Source organism: Pongo abelii, chromosome 9 (genome assembly GCF_028885655.2).
Source record: "Pongo abelii isolate AG06213 chromosome 9, NHGRI_mPonAbe1-v2.0_pri, whole genome shotgun sequence".
NCBI lineage: Eukaryota > Metazoa > Chordata > Mammalia > Primates > Hominidae > Pongo > Pongo abelii.
Window position 1 is genome coordinate 68332144 of NC_071994.2, and position 8483 is coordinate 68340626.

The window sequence follows — 8483 nt, forward strand, 5'->3', positions numbered from 1 at the left end:
GCCTGGTCCTTCAGCGATGAATGACGGAATCAATATTCATAATCATCTCACAAGAATAAAACCAACAAATTAAAATTTACACAGTTAAGAATATATATTGTTGACCAAGCACGGTGGCTCACGCCTGTAATCCCAGCACTTTGGGAGGCTGAGGTGGGCATATCACAAGGTCAGGAGATGGAGACCATCCTGGCTAACACAGTGAAACCCTGTCTCTACTAAAAAAATACAAAAAATTAGCTGGGCGTGGTGGTGGGCACCTGTAGTCCCAGCTACTGGGGAGGCTGATGCAGGAGAATGGCGTGAACTCGGGAGGTGGAGCTTGCAGTGAGCCGAGATCACGCCACTGCACTCCAGCCTGGGCGACAGAGCGAGACTCTGTCTCAAAAAAAAAAAAAAAGAATATATATTGTTACCTTCATTTTTAAATATTTATTGCACTTGGATAGTAGGGGAGAACTTGGATTAACAGAAATTCACATTAAGATGATACTGATGTTTTAGTTGATTATACATTGCATGTAGAAATATTAAAGACTCCGTGTACAGGAGATGTCATTTGTAAGGCAGGGACATGTATACAATGTGTGGCACATCCAGAAAAGCACAATGGTAGTATGATTATTGTCTTCAGAGTTGTCATGTGGAAACTTTTTTTTTTCTGGTACCAGAAGGCAAGAATTTCTAATAGATGGAGGTAGCAGAGAGGTATATCTTGACTCAATTGGAGGAAAGCATTTACTATAAACCAGGGACTATGCTATCCCCTGCAAAGAAGGTAGTATTGTTCAGTTTTACCGAAAAGAAACCTAAGGCTCAGAATAGTATAAAGATACAACTATTGAGCACAATTATTATTTTAACAGTATCTTCATGACATTTAATATTGAGCACATCCCAGCACTTTGGGAGTCCAAGGTGGGAGGATCACTTGAAACCAGGAGTTCGAGACCAGCCTGGGAAACATAATGAGACCCTATCTTTACAAAAAAATTAAAAATTAGCTGGGCACAGTGGTGCACGCCTGTAGTCCCAGCTACTCCAGAGGCTAAGGCAGGGGGGGTCCCTTGAGCCCAGGAGCTCAGAGGCTGCAGTGAGCTATGATCACACCACTGCACCCCAGCCTGGGCATAATTTCTCATGCCAAATTCTTTGATTCTAGGACATCTTTATTAAAATGGCATTGTGAATCAAATGTAGCTTCTTATTGACTCACACGTTATGAGCTTGTTTGAAGGGTTGCAGGCTGCTGTTCTCAAGAAGCAGAGACAAACTAGTCTGTGTGTTATTGCTTAGACTCTTCTGTCAGCTGCTGCTTCAAACTTCTATTATCAGTGCCTCCTGAGCTATAATACAGTGTTGTCCTATTTCATACTCACCTGTCTGGCCAGTGACCTACTGGAGGCTGTTTTTCACATGGTGTCAAGTACACAGACATTGTGACAACTGTTTTCTCAGAGACCTTTTTATTAAAGGGTTGTGGTATGTTCTTTTTTTTTTTGAGATGGGTTCTCGCTTTACCACCCAGACTGGAGTGCAGTGGTGCGATCTCGGCTCACTGCAACTGCCGACTCCTGGGTTCAAGTGATTCTCCTGCCTCAGCCTCCCAAGTAGCTGGGACTACATGTGCCCACCACCACACCTGGCTAATTTTTGTATTTTTAGTAGAGACGGTTTCACCATGTTGGCCAGGCTGGTCTCGAACTCCTTACCTCAAGTGATCCTCCTGCCTCAGCCTCCCAAAGTGCTGAGATTACAGGCGTGAGCCACCGCCTGGCCAGTATGTTCTGAAAGACTCATGCCACCAGGTGCCTGACCAGATAGACAAAAAGCTGGGTCTTTACCTGCTTTTAGATAGTGACTTGTCCAAAGGTTCTAGCAGCCTGATGGCTACAGGCCTTATTCTTTCTTTCCAGCACCTTTTTTACATTCTTTTCTGGACCTATGCCTCTTCCAGCAAATCCCAGCCACCATAATCAGAGAGGGGACTTCAATGCTGGTATTGCTTTTACTGGAGCCAGAGTAACCTCCCAATCTGTAATTAATACAGAAAATCTAACTCTCCAGGTAACCCAGATACTCTGATGTTGTTGACATACAAACACTGCCAGTGTCCTTAAACAAGAGAAGTGGGTTGGGAAGAGGGAGTATGGTTATTCTAGTAGAGGTACTTGTGTTTGCCAAGGGATAGATTGGGGGGTAGAGGATATGGGAACATAGAATCTCCTGTACTCTAAACCTGCATAACAGGAATTTAACTGCTTTCATCAGTTAGCAAACTGATCAGGGGGTTCTGTTATTAAATGCTGGACTCCTTGAAAACATTGGATAACCTTGTGCTTGAGGGTGGGTGCTGTAGTGATAAGTGATTTTCATCCTGCTTGTTCTGGAAATAATGGGTAAGGACAGAGAATTTGAATGGTGCTGGAGCTGACCATAATGAGGAGGCAATTACCCTGTTTTGTAAGTCCTGCAGAAACTGAGCTCATAAGAGTTTCTCTGTGGTATACAGGAACAATTGGGGAATTGAAAGTATATATCTATATATAGATCTATATATACATATCTATATCTATATATAGATAAGATATATTTTGGAGATGGAGTCTTGCTCTGTTGCCCAAGCTGGAGTGCAATGGCACAATCTCGGCTCACTGCAACCTCCGCCTCCTGGATTCAAGTGATTCTCGTGCCTCCGCCTCCTGAGTAGCTGGGACTACAGGCACATGCCACCATGCCTGACATATGTATATATATTTGTATTTTTAGTAGAGATAGGGTTTCACCATGTTGGCCAGGCTGGTCTCGAACTCCTGACCTCAAGTGATCCACCGGCCTCAGCTTCCCAAGGTGCTGGGATTACAGGCGTGAGCCTGGCCTAAAAGTATATTGAAGTGAACAGGTTTCACAAAGACCAGTTGGAGCACAAGGGTGTATGAAGGGGACCTGTTCTAAGGCCTGAGGAATGGCAGTGAAGAAGACGATCAAGCTGTGGATGCCTCCGGGAGAGTGGAATTTTAGAAACGGTAAGATTCATTTTCAGCAGGTAAGGGATGAGGGAAAGGACAGGAATGGAAAAGAGTGACAATTAGAAGAAGAAATGCAGTGGGAAACTCAGAATCAGCCTAGGTTGTTTCCACCACTGGGATTCAGATCTGTCTGTGTATACCAGAAGCCTAGTGGGTGGACCCATCAGGAATTTGTGTGTTTGAGGGACTAAGCAGCATTCTGGGAAAAGTCAACCAGTCAGACATGTCTGACCCCTTAACAAAACTCTTGACAACTTTTTAAAAAACAGTGGATTGGCCCCGTGTGGTGGCTCATGCCTGTAATCCCAGCACTTTAGGAGGCCGAGGTGGGTGGATCACTTGAGGCCAGGAATTAAAGACAAGCCTGGCCAACATGGAGAAACCTCGTCTCTACTTACAAATACAAAAATTAGCCAGTTGTAGTGGTGCATGCCTGTGGTCCCAGCTACTCGGGAGGCTGAGGTGGGAGGATCGCTTGAACCCAGGAGGCAGAGATTGCGGTGAGCTGAGGTCATGCTACTGCATTCCAGTCTGGGTGACAGAGTAAGACTGTCTCAAAAACAACAAAAAAGAACGGTGGACTAGAAACATGGCTTCCTCCTGAAATGCCATTAAAATGACAGTAAAGGAATGTTAAATGATATAAGGACAAAGAATATGAGAGAAAAGATGGCAGCATCCAGGCAATGTCAACACAATCTTTGAATCCGGAAAGCAAAAAACAAGGAACAAACTGAGTAGACCAGAGAAAGCAGAAGTCTGGGGTGGGGGCTGGTGGAGTGTTACTAGCAATAAGCAAGCATGTTTGTGCCACAGAACTCCAGAAAAGGCTTAGGAATTGCAGGCATCAGTTATCTGGAAAGCAAGAGGTAGTAGGTGGAGGGCTAAAAACAAGATGATTACTTGAAAGACTATAAAGTAAGTCCTGAGATCCTCACCCCTTAGAAACTCATTCATTCATTCATTTGTTCATTCGTTATCTCCTGGGGAAGATGAACTAGTTGAAGCCACCACCAACAACTGGGAGCTGAGGGGAGACGTCCTACTGAATATAGGGATTTAAAGCTCAGCATTCTGTTTGTTTTTTTGAGACAGGGTCTCACTCTGTTGCCCAGGCTGGAGTGCAGTGGCGCTATCTCGGCTCTCTGCAATCTCTGCCTCCTGAGTTCAAATGATTCTCCTGCCTCAGCCTCCCGAGTAGCTGGGATTACAGGCGCGTGCCACCATGCCTGACTAATTTTTTGTATTCTTAGTAGAGATGGGGTTTCACCGTGTTAGCCAGGATGGTCTCAATCTCCTGACCTCCTTATCTGCCCGCCTCAGCCTCCCAGAGTGCTGGGATTACAGGCATGAGCCACCGCACTGGCTGGAACTTAACCTCTCTAAGAGAAAAGACCTACCTGTCCTGACAGTTGGAGTTCCCCTTGATTATCCTAAGTTGCACTTTTTCAAATTTCTTTGAAAAAACACCCACAATAAAAAAAAATAAACCTCCCATTTTATGGGATCAAACCAGTACATAATACGTATATATGATATGTGTAAGAAACCAGTTTCATAAAATAATTCCATTTCTATGTATGATGTATTCTGAGGTGGTGTTTTCTATTCTGTTCTGTCATTTGGGGGAAATAAAACTGATTATATTGATTTCACAAACTACTAATGGGTTTGCGACCAGAAGTTTGAAAAATACTGCAGTATGTCCTACTAATTACAAGTCCTGAGTATGTACACAGAACTTTTTTTTTTTTTTTTTTTTGAGACAGAGTTTTGGTCTGTTGCCCAGGCTGGAGTGCAGTGGCATCATCTCAGCTCACTGCAACCTCTGCCTCCCGGGTTCAAGAGAGTCCCAAGCCTCAGCCTCCCAAGTAGCCAGGATTACAGGCACATGCCACCACGCCCGGCTAATTTTTGTATTTTTAGTAGAGATGGGGTTTCACCATGTTGGCAAGGATGGTCTTGAACTCCTGGCCTCAAGTGATCTGCCTGCCTCGGCCTTCCAAAGTGCTGGGGTTACAGGTGTGAGCTACCTCACTGGCCAGTGTACACAGAACTTTCTATGGGCTTTCTAGTGTCCCACTCTTACATATGAATGGATGGCCAAGGATCTCCAGACGTTTAAGAAAAGCTTCCAACACAAAACAGAAACAAGCCTTAAAAATTCAACACAGACAATTCAAGAAACAAAAGAAAACGTTAGAAATATTCTTAGAGTAATAAGATACTGCATCCACCAAATGGAACAGACTGCTATTTAAAAAGGGGAAAGGGGTGGACAAGAAAGTGCTTCCCTGGAGGATGTTATGCTAAATGGAATAAGCCAGGCACAGACAGACAAAGTCACATGATTCCCAATGTAGAACCTAAAACAAACTCATAGAATCAGAGTAGAATGATGGTTATCAGAGAGTAGGGGGAAGGGGTGGTAGGGGAAACAAGGAGATGTTGGTTAGAGTACAAAGTTTCAGTTAGATAAAGGGAATACATTTTTTGAGATAAATAGTATAGCATGGTTAATAGTGTATTGTATATTTCAAAATTGCTGAAGGTAAATGTCAAGTATTCTCACCACAAAGAAGTATTTGAAGTGATGGATATGTTAATTAGCTTGATTTAATCTTTCCACATTGTATACATATAACATCACTTTGTACCCCATAAATATATCCAATTTGTACTTGTCAATTTACAATAAAACTTTAAATTACAAAAATAAAAAATGCTTTTAATTAAAAGAGAGGTTGACAAGAAAGTACTCTGGTAAATGGTAAATTTAAAACATGATAACAGAAATTTTAAAATTCAAAAGAAAAGCTGGAAGGTGGAAATCTTTCAGAAAAACAAAAAGAAGTGGAAAACAGGGAAGAAAGGATAAAATTATTTCAGGACAAAAGCTGTGCAGTAGGCTTAGAGAAAAACTAGTCCGGAGTGAAGGATGATGGGCTCCTAGAGAGTAGTATCCAATTTAAAAAATAAATTGACAGACTACTTGATGTGTTTCAATGTTTTGAGAGGAGAGTTTGGAATAAATTGATTGTAGACCCTTGAATGCTAGGTACTTAAGAAAGCTGCATGGAGAAAGAGGCAATAGTTAACTTCAATCAAAATAAAGGAAATATATTATGCTAATTGGATCAATTACATACCTTTATAATAGTATAATGAATAGTACTCTACCTATATAGGGTGATATAGATAAACTGAAGGATAGAAGATGGAGAAATACATGTGTGTATTAGCAGTCTTCAGAGTATAAACACATATCTTATTTCCTATAGAAAAAGTAAAATAATGGCCCAAACTGAAAAATTAAGAACTAGTAGTATAAGCATGCTATTTAGAAATACGGAGATAAATACCAGAAGAGGTAGCTGGGTGAACAGAGATTATATCTAGGGAGTAGAAACTGAGAGTATAGAGGGCTGTTTTTCATTATAAACCTAGTGATACTATTTGATTTTTAATGTAATGATAAAAATAAAACAATATGACTAATGTGGTATTTCATTTATTTGAAAATCTTAGGAGGGACTGTTTTCATTAAGTTTCTTTTTGTTTTTTTTTTTTGTTTGTTTGTTTTTTGAGACGCAGTTTCGCTATTGTTGCCCAGGCTGGAGTGCAATGGTGCAATCTCAGCTCACTGCAGCCTCTGCCTTCTGGGTTCAATGATTCTTATGCCTCAGCCTCCTGAGTAGCTGGGATTACAGGTGCCTGCCACCACGCCTGGCTAACTTTTTCTATTTTTAGTAGAGATGGGGTTTCACCATGTTGGCCAGGCTGTTCTTGAACTCCTGAACTCAAGTGATCTGACTGCCTCAGCCTCCCAAAGTGCTGGGATTATAGGCATGAGCCACCATGCGCCCAGGCTGGAGTGTAGTGGCGTGATCTCGACTCACTACAACCTCCGCCTCCTGAGTTCAAGCGATTCTCGTGCCTCAGCCTCCAGAGTAGCTGGGATTACAGGTGTCCACCACCACGCCCTGCTAGTTTTTGTATTTTTAGTAGAGATGGGGTTTCACCATGTTGGCCAGGCTGTTCTTGAACTCCTGACCTCAAGTGATCCACCTGCCTCGGCCTCCCAAAGTGCTGGGATTACAGGCGTGAGCCACTGCACCTGACCTGTTTTCATTAAATATTCTAAGATACTGGGAAATCAACAATACTGATTTAGCACCTCTAAAAGGAACTAAAAATTCTCCCCACTTTGGTACTCACCTGCACTGTGGTGTTTTATTTCAGGGACCCCAGTAACTTGTCAGAAGTAGTGGCACCAGCAGCTCTAGAAACATATTCTGTCCCCATACATTGTTGTTATCATGGTGAACACCAGCAAGTGATGCACTTAGGTGGCTTTACAGGCAGCAGTAGGCTTTACAGTAGGCTGAAAAATCCCACTAAACAGGGCTGAGTAGGAGTGAGCATCCTAGCGGGTGCACACAATAACAAAGAGGGCTCATAAGACGTTTCCAGGGTATGCTCAGAAATAACTGGAAGGATGTGTGTGTCCCCAGCCATAACCACTGGAGGCACAATACAAGGAAATCACCAATGCTGTGCATATCTCCATTTGTTCTCCTGGACTGGTGTTGCCTAGGCAAGTGCTGGGTAGATCAGAATGGATGGGGTGGAAGAATTAAGGGGCATCCAGAGAGCTATTTGATCACTGGAGCGGAAAGCGCATGAGGGGATGCAGAAAGATGGCAAAACCTGGGTCCAAGATATATTTGTCCCAGATACATAAATTGTCACTTTGCTCCCTACCCTTCTGACTTGCACACTTACAAAGAAGGTTACTCTTCCTTTTCTAACCATCCCCCACCAGGGAATTTTTCAGGCCTTACAAAGAGGTGAGAGGACCCAGGCCAGTTGGGAGGGTACACATGGACCTACATCACTCTTTCTGAGGAAGTGAGTAGGGAAACCTAGTTATAAGGAAGCAAGGAAAATAGAGGGAGAGTGAGTACTAAGGCCAGCACCGTCTATACACAGAACAACTCCCGTGTGACCTGAAGGTCTAGGAAGACCCGAGGTGAGAAATCTTCACTCCCCTGCCTACTATGGTGCGCCAGATCCCGCCATTTGCACATCTTTGGGCATCTCAGCATCCCCTCTCATGGTCAGAAAGAAATCAAATAAGGATTCAAGTAGGTGCCTGATACTTTTCTTTTAGACTAACCAGAGGAGCCTTTCCCATTCCCCTTTTCCCTGGTCCCCACAAACATCATATTGTTTTAATCTGTCTCCAGGTATAATGATAATAAGACAAAGTCCTTACCCTCAGAGAGCTCACAATATTTTGGTGGAGGTTTGAGTATAAAGGCAAATGTGAAAACATAATTTTACTATAATGGGGTAAAGTTAAGAAAGACATCTGTGCAAACATAGAAAGGAGTGCACTTAAATCAGGGAAGGTTTTCTGGCTTAGAAGACCCCTGACCTAAAGGAAAAGTA